General features: G+C 39.6%; 1 pseudogene; it reads left to right on the top strand.

Annotated features, from left to right (window-relative positions):
- The first annotated feature begins 5050 nt into the window (after positions 1-5050).
- On the top strand, positions 5051-17013 carry LOC115147808 (myosin heavy chain, fast skeletal muscle-like; annotated as a pseudogene).
- The last annotated feature ends 286 nt before the right edge of the window (positions 17014-17299 follow it).

The raw sequence follows: 17299 nt of genomic DNA, 5'->3' as shown, positions 1-17299 counted from the left end.
TTTAAACACTTGCCCCCAATCCCCCATTCCCCAAAACAATAAATATTATCATTGCTAAATGCTGCACAATTTAAACACTTTCCCCCAATCCCCAAAACAATAATATATAAATTGTGCCTTTCTGTATTATACTTATGCTAACAAGTTTATTTTATTCTACTGAGCCATTTACTTAATGTTCATATGCGTATCTTATAATTTTTTATTGTTGTTGCATTGTCGAGAAGGAACCTCCAAGTAAGCATTTCATTGGACGGTGTATACCGTATCTGATACATACGACGAATAAAAAAGAAACTTGAACTTGAGGATCCCCAATTAACTTCCTAAAACCATCTAGGACGGAGAAAGGCCCATACTTCAGTTAATGTGACAAGGATTAAGTAGATCAGTGTTCATACACTTAGCACCTTTTTTTCTATCTAGAACTTCAAATGGTTATTTGGCTGTCCCCATAGGAGGACCCTTTGTAAAACCCTTTTTGGTACTAGGTAGAACCTTTTTGGTTCCATGTAGAACCCTTTCCACAGAGGGTTCTACATGGAACCCAAAAGGGTTAACCTCTACGGGATGGGTGTCCCTAAACCGGGACGTGTGTTGCTAACGTGAGCTAATGTGACTAGAATGACGTTGTATAAAACAGCCAACTTTCCGGGACATAGATATGTCTTATATGGGCAGAAAACTACAATTCTTGTTAATCTAACTGCAGTGTCCAATTAACAGTAGCTATTACAGTAAAAAAAATATCATGTATTGTTTGAGTAGAGTGCACAACAACCAACAACTTTTATCACAGCAACTGGTTTGATATATTCACCTCTGAAGGTAAATAATGTACTTACATTCAGTAATATTGCTCTGATTTGTCATCCTGAGGTTCCAAGAGATAAAATGTAGCATAGTTTTGTTTGATAAAATCAATTTGTATGTTCAAATGTAGGAACTGGGGTCTACAGTTTGACCCCACTGCTGTCTCTGGCTCCACACCCACCCCACCCGGCCATCTAGATGCATGGAAATTAGTGTATAAGCTAATGATCCATCATGTATGACATTCCTGGGAGTGTGGCTCAGTTGGTAGAGCATGGTGTTTGCAACGCCAGGGTTGTGGGTTCGATTCCCACGGGGGACCAGTACGGAGAAAAAAGAATAAAGAAAATGTTTTTATGAAATGTAGGCATTCACTACTGTAAGTCGCTCTGGATAAGAGTGTCTGCTAAAATGTAATCTATAATTTTTTATTACCATAGCATTTTTGTATGTTCTCAATAGTTATGTACTTGAAAATGTATCAATTGACCAATTCGGAATATTTGGGCAAAGTCCTGGCAGACTTCATACAAAATATTGTGCAGTAGTGTAATTCTTTACTGGATCAGTCTGAAACTTTGCACACACACTGCTGCCATCTGGTGGCCAAAATATAAATGACACCTAGACTCCTATCTGAAAGTATAGCCTTTCTCTTGCACTTCAAAGACGATGGAACAAAACAAAATAAATATGCATGTTTTTTTGTTTGTATTATCTTTTACCAGATCTAATGTGTTCTATTCTTCTACATTAATTTCAAATTTCCACAAACGTCAAAGTGTTTCCTTTCAAATGGTATTAAGAATATGCCTATCCTTGCTTCAGGGCCTGAGCTACAGGCAGTTAGATTTGGGTATGTCATTTTAGGTGAACATTTTTTAAAAAAAGGGTACGATCCTTAGGTTAGGTCAAAGCTACATCACTTCCTATTAGGTTATGTAATCTTGACCACGAAAAAAAAACACCTATTGATAAGAAGCTATTTAGAAGCAAACTACAATTTTAGTTTTTGATCAATTAAGTTTGGTTTCCCAACTAAATAATATGTAATTTCTTAGAATGATAGGCATTTTACAAAGGAAAAGCTAGTTACAGAACATTGGGTTTTAAACTAGAGTACGCTACACTATTTTGTTAAATACATGTATTACAAAGAGTACTGCCTGCACAAACTATAACTTTAAACTATAGAGATTTCCCAGAAAATAAAAAATATATACTGTATATACACTGTATATATATTATATATATAAAACAATTCTGCAGTCCTTTATGTTTTCTTTTCAAGGAGATAAGCCGTTTTCCACTGTCATGAGTTATCATCATTCTCAGAAGCCCAACTTTGCTCCTTTGTCACATCAAAGACTTGTCACATCAAAGGATTCAGGAACAGTATGCTGGTGACGTTTGAGAGCTTCTCCACAGCTAAACTGCAGTGCCGAGGTGAATTAGAGGAGACTAGTGTCAACATAAGACCAAAACAATGTCTAAACTTCAGTAACTTATATCCTTCGCAGAACAACATTTACACAACGTTAAGAAATGGTCAATCACAGGTGACCTATTCTATAAATACATAATGAAATTCAACCCACAATTTTGGGAGGCTTAATATCCAATGTGACTAGGTCCCCATTCAATCTTCCAATACTGCATTCTATTAGAGAACAGAGGTCTTAATCTAGAATTAAATATTATTGTCAGTAATAACTTCATAGTTTACATAGTTACATTTATTAGATCATCCTTTTTATGTTCAACAGTGCTCACAATAGCTTTACTAAATTGATAAGTATTAAAACAACATAACTGATCTCTGTGAAAGCACAGAAATATCAGTGGCATGTTTAGTATCGATATGTGTTAATGATAGACAAAAGATACCAGATCAGTGGTAAAAATACATAACCAAAACAGTCCAAATAGAGCAAGCCATTACTGACTGGACATGTATCTCTCTATATAAGACGCCTTGCAGAACTCCTCCAAGTGCTGATAGGGAACCAGTCAAGGTGAGTTCTCAGAATATGTGAGTCATACTCATATAGCCTTGGAAGAGCCAAGAGCCAATCAGTGATGTTAGGTATTTGTATAGGTACTTTGCAGTGGAATTTTGTTGTGTCTCTTTCTGCTTTTTCAGTGTCTCACACTTATCATGCATGTTTGACCTGTTGCATACTTAGAAATGTGCCTGTTGTAGACAGACAGGGTGTCTGAGGTTTGCTCTCACAAGGTCGGTTCATCAGGAGTGGAAATATTGCTTGAACGCCCAGACTGTGGTTGCCAGGTGTTCTCCTCTGCAGCCGGTCTCTGGGTATCTTTCTGTAACCCGTAGCGACAGTTTAAAAATATGCTGAGGGGGAAATACCTCGTCAGAGATTCTGACTAAACTCTACATTAAGTCCTGTTTGTCTGTAATCTCTCCGCTGGAGTGAATAAACATACATTCATTTAAGCTTGACTTTGTGGTCCTTAGTGGTCATTTCCACGACAACCTGGCGTCATGACCAAGGATGTGTGATTCTGTCTGAGGAAGGCATCAGTGAGGGTCAGCGAAGGAGACACCGGTGGCACTCTCCGTGGGAGAGTGAAGGAAATTCCTGCCCGACCAAAGACGACTAGGACCCACCCTGACTAGACCATCACTGGAGACTACCTGGGGGGGAAACACCACATTTACGAATCTGAACAGGACAACCCAATGAATTTCAGTAAGTCATTTAAAGGAATTTGTAGCGAAAATAAAAGTAGTGACAAGGATCCTAAATCCCAGAGGGAGGATTTGGCGGTGCTAGTGAGAGACCCATTGGCAGTACTGTTTATATGCATTAGATAAATGTCTATGTAGTCTGAGAGCTACAAGTAGTGAAAATAGCAACAGGATAAATGTCTATGTTTAAAAATAATTTTTTTTTCAACCTTTATTTAACTAGGTAAGTCAGTTAAGAACAAGCTCTTATTTACAATGACGGCCTACCAAAAGGCAAAAGGCCTTTTTCAATATCAGCAGAGGCCAACTTTCCACTTGTTCCAAAATGGATTCTGATGAACTTACCCTAAAAAGTGAATTAAATATCCATCAGTGTATTTCCCCCAAAAACCTATCAGAAGAAAGTTTACAAATACAAAAGTGTAGATTTTACACTTACTGAACAAGAGGAATGGTCTTTTCTCACTGTCTTGGCATTACCATAAGCCTCCAGTAGGGGGGTAGCTGCAATGATTTGATCCTCCAGTGAGCCCTGTCATCAAATATGTTAGTGTTGATGCATACAACCCCTTCATACGGGATCTGTAAGGCTACAGTAATATTTCTGACCTTTATTTTCCCAGAAGCAGCAGCTGTTGCTTGTTCCTTCTTCCCTCCAGACACTGCGATTGTCGCAAAGTACTGGATGACACGTTTGATGTTAATAACAGTCTTTCCTGCACCAGATTCTCGACTGGAGTAGACAGATGATTCTCATTGTTCATCTTTATTCAATGCAATCTCAGTTAGAGCATACTCAACTGCATCACTGAACAATGTTCATCTAGCTAACAATTTTATTTTAAACATCATTTTACCATCATTTTACCATCATTGGTTTGGTGATCAGGATTGACTGGTTCTCATGGCCTGATAAAGAAAGGCATGTGAAAACCAGTTTCAGGCTTATTACACAATTACAGTACAGTAATCTGTTGTAGTAGCATGGGTTTTTACGTTGAATTGGGAAAGGATTCAGACCCCTTAACTTTTTCCACATTTTGTTACCTTACAGCCTTATTCTAAAATTGATTAAATTGTTTTTTTCCCCTCATCAATCTACACATTTAAAAAAAACCTGAAACAGTACATTTACATACCTATTCAGACACTACTCAGTACTTTGTTGAAGCACCTTTGGTAGCGATTACAGCCTCGAGACTTCTTGGGTATTACGCTACAAGCTTGGCACACCTGTATTTGGGGAGTTTCTCCCATTCTTCTCTACAGATTCTCTCAAGCTCTGTCAGGTTAGATGAGGAGCATCGCTGCACAGCTATATTCAGGTCTCTCCAGAGATGTTCAGCTCTGGCTGGGACACTCAAGGACATTCAGAGACTTGTCCTGAAACCACTCCTGCATTGTCTTGGCTTTGTGTTTAGGGTCGTTGTCCTGTTGGAAGATGAACCCTTGCCCTAGTCTAAGGTCCTGAGCGCTCTGGAGCTCTTGAAGAATATACCTACAGTATGCGAATAAAAATCGGCGATGCGAGAAAAGCAGCTGAATGGAAGAAAACATGTGCCTGATCCGTCGATCGAAGCAGTGGCAGTACAGGTAGAGGAGGAAAAGAAGCTAGCCCGCAGCAGCGCTTTGAGACACAAATTAGTTGAGATGAAGATGACAGCTAGCAGCGATCAACCAGACAGCAGCCAGCCAACAGTGGCTTTTATTCCACGTCTCAAATAAACCAACTTGTACATGATTTGATTTGCCCTAAGTGTCTTATCACTGGACTGAAAATCACCATAGACTTCACCAACCAGTGATTCTGTCACGATAGAATGTGCAGACTGTGAAGGTGATCGTGATGCATTTAGGAGGAGTGTTTACAGTTCCTCCAGGCTGCAGGAGTGCTCCAGGGGAGATGTGGGATTTGATATAAATGTGAGGATGGTTCTACTAGCCCACAATCTTGGACTTGGTTATGCAGCCCTAAAGAAAATAAGCAAAGTCCTAGGGATTCCTTCCTTGCTTCTCAGCTCATATCAGAGACATGACAGGAGAATGACAGGTAAATAAAAAGGGAGAGTAGCCCATTATTGTCAGGTGACTTGCTGTGTATAAATAATATTTATTTCCTTGCTCCATCAAATGTATTCAAAGTTAACAACACAGAGTGATAGGAAACCATAACCATACAATGAGACTGTCACATAGGCCTCCAGTGTTATGGGGCTGTAGCCTAATGCGATTAGTAAGAAATTAGCTTTACATAAAGTAAATACGTGCTGATATGCTAATATTTACATAGTGTAACATGCTGATATTTAGTCCTGCAGTTATGTTAATAAGTACTTTTCCCCCCCACTTTAGTTGCAGAGATTCAGAGAGGGCTACAGTTAATGGAGAGTGCTGCAAAGATAATTAGAAGAGCATACGCAGATATAGACCCAGATATAACAGAGTTGCTGAAGGAGGATGAGGATCCCATCATAGACATTAATGTGTCCTTCGATGGCACAAGAGAGGATTCACTTCCAACTACGGGATAAGTGTGTGCATTGGTTCTGGTACCAGCGAGCCATAGAAAATGGTGAAGGTTCACCCTGTCACAAAAACCTTGGAGGCCATACATTTTTTAATAGTGAGGTTGCACAGAAAATGGTACCTGTATATCATAGGACGCCAAATTATAACGTCCTCAAAAGAATGTAGCACGGAGGAACCCAGAACGCAAATCAATGTCTGAACTCTGTAATATGGTCGCGATGCCCCAAAAGCCGCATTGACGGAGCAGCCAGTATGGCAGCAGCCACGTTCAATGAGGGAGCCACTGCTATAACAAATGTGATGAACAAATTGTGGCTTGACAGAACTTTGGTGACACTGGAGCAATCAGAGAGGAGTTGTCAGAGCTGATGCCGCTTCAATGGAGTGTGCCAAGCGTTGGCGCAGTGTTCCATGACACAGTCAAGAAAGTAAAGCGTCAACAGCAACAACTCAAAGAGGGCCTTACATATGGGGCAGGCATAGCTGATTAATGTTCTGCACATTTAAACAGCTATACAAAATCCTTGTATGTAACAAATTGAGCATAGTGATATGCGAATTTGTCCAAAACTGCATATTTGCCTAACAGACCAGTATTCAAAGCATATGCTCTATTGTTTGAAACAAATGTATTAAACATGCTAATGTATTTGTAAAATGTATATTTAATGTTAATTTGTCAGTTTAGAAGTGATATATGAATAGAAGTTTAATTAATGTGACATAAATGGTCATATTTATGGAAAGTACGTTTTAATTGGAAAGTACGTTTACTCTTTATCGGCCGTTTTCTCAAAATGACATGTTCCCAGGGCGCCAATTCATTTTTCTCAGTCTTCAAAGGATGTACATTCCCATTATTCCACACACAGGTTCTTAGGTCTCATAGTCAGACTTTTACAGAGGCTTTTTTTTTATTACTTGTGTCGTTTTGAAGTGTCATTTTATTTGTAAATATATGCTAAATATGCATCCGTCATACATGTGAATAGTGTTTTTTAAATAATTCCATGACATGACAATATTGTGATAAACGGATCTGTAAAAGTCTGACCATTGAATGTCTTATCACAATAAAACAAAACAAAAACATTCTGCCCTGAAGCAATGTGTTGAAAAACAGATTCTCATAATATGCAAATTAGCGCATATTTAAGAAAGCTTTGCCTCATTTGCATATTTTAATTTTTAAAGAAATAAAAGTTGGAATGTATTTATCTATACTTTCAACTGGTAAAGTTTCAGTCTGATGAGAATAAAGAAAAAAAATCCCTATTAGCCTGTGGTGCCTGGCTTTAAACTCACGTAGCTCATCTATGCTGCATAACGCTCTTTGAGGTTATACAGCACAGTGGGCTCATTGAGGTGGGTAATCATGGCCATGTCCTCATTTTTTTCATACTCTGGAGGGTTCACGGAGTGGATATCATTCTCCTTTATGGTGATGGTCTGTGACAGAAAGAAAATTAACATTTATGATGTTACTATCATGTATACAGTTTATTAGGTATTCTTTCTATAGTATGATCACAGAGTCAGTGCTTCATTTTTACAACATTAATGTTTGCTAGTTATTAAAACACATTTTATTAAGGTGGCCATACTTACTTGCCCACAAAGAGTTTTGACAGTGGCTTTGCCACCCTCTTTACCCTCCTTTGAGGTGCATTTCTTTGGGCTCAACCACAAAGAAAGCTGTTTTGGCATCAAAGGGAGCAGCCAGGGCTTCAGTTCGTTCCCTTTCTGGCTTCCAAAGGTAAATGGTCGTTGGGCCAAAGACCACAATCTCTGCGTCAGTGCTCATGATGGCACCTTACTCTGGGATGGGGAAATAAACATAAATTCACCTTATTATTATGTGGTACATTCTATATTGTATCATCACAAATATAAAATTGAACAAAGCTTGATTCATTATTGTTAGTAACAGATTCTGTTATGCCATCTTCATAGTCAGTGTAGTACTAATAGTACTATTAGTGCTACTACATGCAAGCAAAGTCTTAAAGATTACATCCTTGTCAGTTTAACTTTACTGCAAGGCCATTCAAACACCACCTAACTTGGTATTTCATATTCTATGCATTTGTTACCAGCAAGGACTCCAGTGTGTGTGTAGATATAACCTTTTCATAAATGAACAGGCAAAATAGATGCTTGAGACCAGGTCAGACGTCTGACCAGAGGGGCAGCAGCAGCATCCATCATCATCATAATCATCATCACCATCATAATCATCATCATCCTCCATCATCATCACCATCATCATCATCATGACAATCATCATCACCATCATCATCATCATGACAATCATCATCACCATCATCATCATTATCACAATCATCATCATCATCACCATCATCATCATCATCATTATGACAATCATCACCATCATCATCATAATCATCACCATCATAATCATCATCATGACGATCACCATCATAATCATCATCATCACCATCATAATCATCATCACCATCATCATCATTATGACAATCATCACCATCATTATTATGACAATCATCATCATCACCATCATAATCATCATCATAATCATCATCATGCCAATCATCATCATCATCATCATCATCGCCATCATAATCATCATCATCGTCATCATCACCCTCATCATCACCATCAAAATCATCATCATGACTATCATCATCATCACCATCTTAATCACCATCTTAATCATCAGCATAATCAAAAGCAACACTTAAGTGCAGAAACATGCTAGACTGAATTCATCACCCACAGCAAAATTGGTAAGTGCTAATTAGGTGGGTCGTTCCACCAATTTGGTGCCTTGTGAGATGTGTAACTAGGTCATAAAAAACTTTGGATTTCACCAACTTTTAACATTCTGTCATAAAGAGCACATGTTCATCTTCATAAAAAGTTTTCCCATCTCAAGATGCTAAATAAAAAAATCACTATAGTAAGTGCCTACTAAGTGCCGAATAAAGTGACAGGGTTGATCCTAACAGGGTTGACAATTTTATCTTAAATCAGCAATAAATCCCCTTCTGGCAGGGGGAATGGAAGCTTGGTGTGCAACAGGCAGTGGTGTAAAGTACTTACGTAAAAATACTTTAAAGTACTACTTAAACAGGCCCAGGAATACATAATGGATCTGGAAAACGACCACCAGCAGTCAGACAAAATGCTTAGTAAGTATGATTCAGTTGGTTTCTGATTAACATAAGAAATTCAACAACAACAAAAAACCTAAACATCTGACTTTAATTTATACAAACTGACTTTGTCAGTTCCTCAGTAAGATTGAGGATGAACAAGCACCTGGGGCTCAGCTTCAGAAAAAGATCAAGGAACTAAGGTTGATCTTTTGATTGCTTATTTTAAATTGAATTATACTCAAACAAAACACTGGATAAACCTCATGTGTTACTGTGTATTTCAGGCTTGTATTGAGGAGCTGGAGGAGGAGATTGAGGCTGAACGTGCTACTCGGGCCAAGGTTGAGAAGCAGAGCTCGGATCTCTCCAGGGAACATGAAGAGATCAGTGAGAGGCTTGAAAAAGCTGTAGGTGCAACAGCTGCTCAGATTGAGATGAGCAAGCAGCATGAGGCTGAGTTCCAGAAGCTGCGTCGTGATCTTGAAGAGTCCACCCTGCAGCATGAGGCCACCGCTGCTGCTCTACGTAGGAAGCAGGCCGACACTGTGGCAGAACTGGGAGAACAAATAGACAACTTCCAGCGTGTCAAGCAGAAGCTGGATAAGAAAAAAGAGTGAATCCAAAATGGCAATTAATGACTTAGGCCTACAGGGCCTCCCAAGTGGCGCAGTGGTCTAAGGCACTGATCAGTGTTAGAGGCGTCACTACAGATCCGGGTTCGATCCTGGGCTGTGTCGCAGTCGGCCGCAACCGGGAGACCCATGAGGCGGTGCACAATTGGTCCAGGTTAGAGGAGGGTTTGGCCAGCCGGGATGTCCTTGTCCCATCGCACTCTAACGACTCTTTGTGGCGGCCGGGCGGAAACATGCTTGCTTCGGTCACCAGCTGTACAGTGTTTTCATCCGACACATTGGTGCAGCTGGCTTCCAGGTTAAGCAAGCAGTGTGTCAAGAAGCAGTGCAGCCTGGCGGGGTCATGTTTCAGCGGATGTTTGGCTCTCAACCTTCTCTCTCCCAAGTCCACACAGAAGTTGCAGCGATGGGACAAGACTAACTACCAATTAGGGAGAAAAAGAGGTTAAATAAATAAATAAATAGGCCTACATTTTAAAGAGGGCATGCATACTGTACAAAACAACATTAAAATTCAATGATAAAATATTTAATTTAACAGGGCAACCTTAAAAAGATATGTAGAACATTAGATCTACTGAGTGAGCTCAAAACCAAAAATTATGAAAACATGTGTCAGCTGAATGACCTAAGTGCCCAAAAAGCAAGACTTCAAACTGAAAATGGTGTGTAAAATCTGTCATAACATTACAGATGCCTGTTTAGAGGGGTGTCGGAATTTAGCAATGTTTTTTCATTGCTGACCCATTATATGCATCATAGTAGGTTTTAATACACAAATGACAAATGTGTTAAGATCACTTTCTCACTAAGGTGAATTTGGGTGCCAGCTGGAAGAGAAAGAAGCTCTTGTTTCCCAGTTGAAAGCAAGCTTTCACACAGACTGAGGAGCTCAAGAGTCTCGTTAGGGAGGAGGTTAAGATAAAGAAATATCCAAAAGAATCTAGAGATTTTTTTTATATCTACAGAACATTTTAATTAGAAACCTTTTGGGAAATAACATACAATTTTAATTAAAGGACGCCCTTGCCCATTCTGTTCAGTCAGCCCGCCTTGACTTTGACCTGCTCAGGGAGCAGTTTGAGGAGGAACAGGAGATCAAGGCTGAGCTGCAGCGTGGAATGTCCAAGGCCAACGGCGAGGTGGCTCAGTGAAGCACCAAGTATGTATCAAGGCACAAGGTGAGACCCAGATGCAGACACAGGAGGCAGATGGTTGGAGTCTTACAATGTTAATTAATCCAAAAAGGGGTAGGCAAGCGAATGGTCGTGTACAGGCAAAGGTCAAAACCAGTTCAGAGTCCAATAGGTACCGAAGGGCAGGCAGATTCAAGGTCAGGGAAGGCAGGAATGTAGTCCAGAGTCAGGCAGTGGTCAAAACCAGGAAGACTAGCAAAGAGAATAGAAAAGGAGTACGGGGAAAAACACGCTGGTTGACTTGACTAAACATACAAGATGAACTGGCAAAGAGCCAGGAAACACAGGGATAAATACACTGAGGAAAATAAGCGACACCTGGAGGGGGTGGAGACAATCACAGGGACAGGTGAAACAGATCAGGGTGTGACAGTATGAGACTGATGCCATTCAACGCACTGAGGAGCTTGAGGATGCCAAGTCTTCTCTATCTTCATCTCTATAATATAGTCATCCAACAACAAAATCGATAATGACTCAACAAATGTGTAATAGTATAACCACCGTTTTTATCTCTCAGGGAAAAGCATGCCCAGCATCTGCAAGATGCAGAGGAATGCATTGAGTCAACAAATGCCTAGTGTGCTTCTCTGGAGAAGACCAAGCAGAGACTGCTGGGTGAAGTGGAGGATCACATGATTGATGTAGAGAGAGCTAACGCTTTGGCTGCCCAGCTTGACAAGATGCAAATTAACTTTGACAAGATAACATGAATGAAAAGATAGCAAGAAAATATGAATGAAATACATCTATTCAGTCGCTCATTTATTCATTAACTTGTTTGAAGGTCCCAGGCTCTGGCAGAGTGGAAGCAGAAGTTCGAGGAGGGCCAGGTAAAGCTAGAAGGTTCTGTGAAAGAGGCTTGCTCTCTCAGCACTGAGCTGTTGAAAAACTCCAATGAAGAATATTTGCACCAACTGGAAACAATGAAGAGGGAGAATAAGAGCCTACAGCGTATGTAGATTTCCATTCAGCGAAATTACCTTAATGAACTCACCAAAACGTAAAACATTGTGAACCATCAACTTACAGCAAGTTAAGAAACACAGCGGTGCTATAGCCTGGCACTCTTGTTTTGGTTAACAAAATTAACCTTGTGCCTTCATTGATATTTCGATGTCTCCCAACACAGGAGATCTCTGATTTGAGTGTACATATTGGTGAGACTGGGAAGACTTCATGAGCTTGAAAAGGGAAAGAAGACTGTGGAGGCTGAGAAGTAAGACATCCCGACTGCCCTGGAGGAAGCAGATGTAACAGTCCAGTAAAAAGCATGAGCTGATGCACATCCAAGTTAGTAGAGGTGCTGACTAAATGGAATTGTAAACTGTGTAAAAATAAAAAATAAAGTTGACACTATACAGTATATGCTCCCAACAAATGAATGGGTATACCTAAGCAGAGCTAATGCTATAAAAAGTACTTTGATATACTATAATGCGCATGACATTCCTTGTTATATTATTATTATCAACAGACTTTGTAGTCTTTGATATGGCATGCTACTTCAGCAATGAATCAACAAATTCCTTACAGGCTTCACTGGAGCACGAGGAGTCCAAGATTATCAATGCTCAGCTAGAGCTAACCCAGGTTAATAAGTGAAGTTGACAGGAAGCTGGCAGAGAAGGATGAGGAGATTGAGCAGATCAAGAGGAACAGCCAGAGGATGATGGACTCCATGCAGAGCACTCTGGACACTGAGATCAGGAGCAGGAATGATGCCCTGAGAATCAAAAAGAAGATGGAGGGAGACCTCAATGAGATGGAGATTCAGCTGAGCCATGCCAACCGCCAGGCTGCTGCAAGCCAGTGTCATGAATGTCCTGCTCGGCTCAGGTTACCGTGGACCACAATCCTACAGAGAGATCTCTCACACCCACCAGAGGAGAACAGATCAAGGGGTATGAAGATGGGGGGGGGGGTTATGACACCTCACGCCCATTGTAAATCTAAGGCAGCACTCTCACTATGGAGAACCGGCCTCAGAACATTTTCATACAATAAATGGACTTTGGGACAATGGGTTTCGTCAGCCACAATGGTGGTAATGACGAAAGATGGAATATGAAAATGAATGTCATTTTTGTTTTGTTATTAAAAGTTAAAGGACGTTATAACGAAAACAGTGTAACTTTAAGAGTTGTCCTAGTATATGCTTGATGTTTATACATTGTACGTTGGGTGGAAAATGTCCAAATCAAAGAGAATGTTTTGGTAAAGATGAAATGTGAAGTTAGTTGTCTAAATTGGATCTGAGTAAAATCCAGACATTGCCTCGTAACTTGTTACGCCCAGAGAATTGCCCTAAAGGCAGTTACGCCCACTTCTGACCCGAGGGTATAAGACATGTGAGTTAAGAATGAACATGTTAGACTACGTGACCCGAGCTGCAGCCAAGGTCTAAGTAGTCAACGAACCCAAAACGCAACACGAGTTTGAAGACAAAGGAACCTTCTTCTATCCATGCTACGGATGAGTAGCTACGTCTAAGAGGGTGAATTTAGAACCGACCACCTGGTCACCACTCCATCGAATCGTGTATCTACACTGTTTTTATTCCTACGCTGTGAGCCCTGAGCTACAGGGCTAGCTGTCCTCAGAAGATCCCTTTCAGAACAAGGGCGAGGAAACAGACCACTAATACAAAGGACACTGACATCGTGAGGACAACCAGAGAGTTACACCAGAGAAGTGTGTCGTCCAAGAAGCCTAAACGTCCATGCGAAGACCCCCATCGGAGACCTTCAACACATAACTACATCATTATATTCTGACCCATAAGAGCGGCAGTTCAGGGCAAGGTTAGAGTTAAAATAAGCATAGCTGACAAATGCACCCAAATGTATATTTCTCTCGTGTACTTTCTCTTTTTCTCTCTCTTTTAAATCAAATCCCCATTTCGTGTAACACGTGTCATAGTGTGTTGGCCCTTTGTACTAAGTTCTAATCAATAGCCTAGACTTTGTTTTGTGTATGTGTATCTTATAGTGTCATTTTAGCGTGCTAGTAAATAAATAATCAACTAAAATTGGTGTGGTACGGACTCATTGGTGGGACTCGGGCTTGTGCAGATTCCTGGATAATGCAACGTTCAAAATGAGACTGTAGAGGAAATTGATTAATTAGCGACTGTTGTAAAATCAATATTCTGATATTCCTTGAGTTAATTTGGGAAATAGAAACTCAATAAAACCAATTTTCCCATGGTGCCCCAGGTTAATGAGTTAATAATTGCCTGATTCATTTAATCACGCAATTATAAACCGTTAATCATTCGATGAGCAGCAGTCGCCACATTAACCGATACAACGTCACGTCACCAGAAACAGCTGAGGAACTTTCAGGGAGCGTTCAAGGTACACTTTAGTTTATCATGGAGTAGAAATAACCTGATGATGGCTGAGATTTAAGAACTGAGGGCTGCACTGGAGCAGACAGAGAGAGAGGCCGCAAAGTGGTCGAGCAGGAGCTAGTTGATGCCAGTGAGCGTGTGGGACTGCTGCACTCCCAGGTAAAGTCCACAAAATGCTCAATTAAAAATGTGCTTCCCATGTAGTAATTTTAACATAAGCACGTTATCATAACTTGTTTAGAATACAAGCCTCATCAACACTAAAAAGAAGCTGGAGACTGACTTTGCTCAGGTCAAAGGTGAAATGGAAGACACTGTCCAGGAAGCAATAAATGCAGAGGAAAAGACCAAGAAGGCTATTACTGATGTTTGTCTACATACTGTTACGGTTCGTTCCTTTCATCCTTGTCAATCATCATTGGCTCATTGGTGAAATTAGCATTATGACAATATATTTAATGAAATCATTCAAAAACCTTTATTAATGCAATTGCAGACAGAAGTTGACAATCAGGAACATAGCAAGCATGTTTCCGAGTAAGTTCTGCATCAAAGGAAAAGTCCACGTTGCTTTTATCATGCTTGTAGTCAACCCCCTGTGATGTCACTGCATACGTCATTACCTGCTACTCCTCAGACCAAGCCCATGCATACACAGCTATACTAACTTGCAAGAGATACAATAGTTCCAGTGTTTTCTAAGGCCTCAGCAGTAAATGTCCACTCCCCCATGTTGACTTATTGTGGAATGTCTGACTAGTCTCTTATCTCCTTCACTCCCCTGCAGAGTTCTGTTTCAGTCACACATTTCTAAGAGGGGTCTTTTTGTAATAGTCAGAGAGAGAGAGAGAGAACTAGAAAACAACTGTGGACCAAATCTAAACCTCTATAATGAATATATATATTGTTCATCTGTAGTCTAGGACCCTATAAATGTAAGGATGGGGGGTCTTATAACCCCTCCCATTCTATTAATACTACATAAGCATAATCAATTATTCTAATACATCAAACATTTTGGTACAACCCTTATCATGACCCCTAGGTGAACCCGACAATACAGTGCTGTGAAAAAGTATTTGCCCCCTTCCAGATTTCTTATTTTTTTGCACATTTGTCACACTTAAATGTTTCAGATCATCAAACAAATTTAAATATTACACAAAGATAACCCAAGTAAACACAAAATGCAGTTTTTAAGTGATGATTTTATTTATTAATTTGGGAAATAGAAACTCAATAAAACCAATTTTTCATGATGGAAAATGCTTTCAGTATAAACTTAAATTACTAAAACCAAGTAGTATGTAGAAAAGATAATGGACCTATGTATTATTTGAAAGTATAATCTTTGAGAAGTAACAATCACCTAAATAAAAGCTAGACAGTCAGAGAAAATAGAAAATTCCCCAAATATTGAATTTAGCAGTATTGCTTTTGTTATTATGTTTGAGCAAAGGAACACATCATTAGCCATGGCAAAATTCACAGAATTGAAGGTAATTAGCTTTAAACTGCAACATTTTCTCTGAGCTCCATTGCAAAATGTTTAGAATTGCAGGAAATTGGCTTAAAAATGCTAAAATCTCTCTACACCACCGCTTAGCTGCTTTTAGCAATGCTAGTATTTACACACTAGCATCGTGGGAATTAGCTTGCAAAAAAACGGAATTGTCCGCTGGAAGTTAAGTTAAATTACATTTCCACTTACTGTTGATTATCTGTAGCCTTGGAGGGGGGAATGTGAAGAAAAAATAACATTAATGGAATGTATAATTAAACAGAATATTCAAGGGTGGGTCTGTTGTAGACCTATGCAGTATACCTCAGCGAGGTCAGTTCCTCTCTACCTCAAAATAAGTCTCCCACAAGTTCTTGCTGTTTTGTGCAGGTATGGAGCACGTGCAGGACTTATTTTGACATGAGGTAAGCAGAGAGGAAGTGTGTCTACAACAGACCCAAGTTTGGAAAGTGTTTAATTTATGTTCTATTAGATGATTTTTCTCATTTGTTCTCAATTCCCCCCCCTGCATAAGGACCAAGCCTACAGACAATCAACAGAGTAAGTTGAAATGTTATTTTATTTCACTTCTAGCTTCTGGCAGGCTATTCTGTTTTTTTTGCAAACTAATTCCCAGCACCACTAGTGTGTAAATACTAGCGGTGCTAAAAGCAGATAAGGGCTGCTAAAGGTTTATAAAAGATTCAGCCACACTAACCGGCTGACTGCACCCATTGCCATGCCCCCTGCCACTGCCTTTTATATTCCAAAAAAAAAACTGTATATGCATAAAATATAAACTCCTTCCTTTCATTGTAATGCATGCATGATTCTCAATAAACAAATAACAAAATAGTGTAGTTATGGTATCAGATCTGTCAATCAATCATACACACTCATTACTTTGACTCTATCATTCAGTTATTCTACATTGTTTTTTCTTTCGTTTTTTTTTTTTACATTATATGAATAATAAATAGGGTTTTGACACCCCTACAGGAAGAGCAGGCCAACACTCACCTGTCCAGGTACAGGAAGCTGCAGCATGAGCTTGAGGAAGCCCATGAGCGTGCTGACGTCTCTGAGTCACAGGTCAACAAAATGAGAGCAAAGAGTCGTGAAATTGGCAAGGTATAATCAAATATTTTGTTCTCTGACTTCCTTAGATATGTCGACTTTAATGAACCCAGATTAAAGATGAATGATATGCAACTACATATAAAATAGACAAAAATTACATGATCCTTTTTCTTGTTAATCCATTTAGGGAAAAGAAGCTGAAGAATTAAGTGCAGCCCTGAAGAGAGACATTAACAAGGAGTCATACAATATGAGTTCCCAATAAAATGTTCTTGTATAAAATTCAATAAAGTTAGCTGACAAAGCCTGTAAATCTCCTTGTTTTTGTGATTTCTTCCTATCA

The sequence above is a fragment of the Salmo trutta genome, chromosome 14 (assembly GCF_901001165.1).
Source record: "Salmo trutta chromosome 14, fSalTru1.1, whole genome shotgun sequence".
Taxonomy (NCBI): domain Eukaryota; kingdom Metazoa; phylum Chordata; class Actinopteri; order Salmoniformes; family Salmonidae; genus Salmo; species Salmo trutta.
The sequence above is the reverse complement of the archived record's forward strand: the minus strand, read 5'-3'. Positions and strand labels throughout refer to the sequence as shown.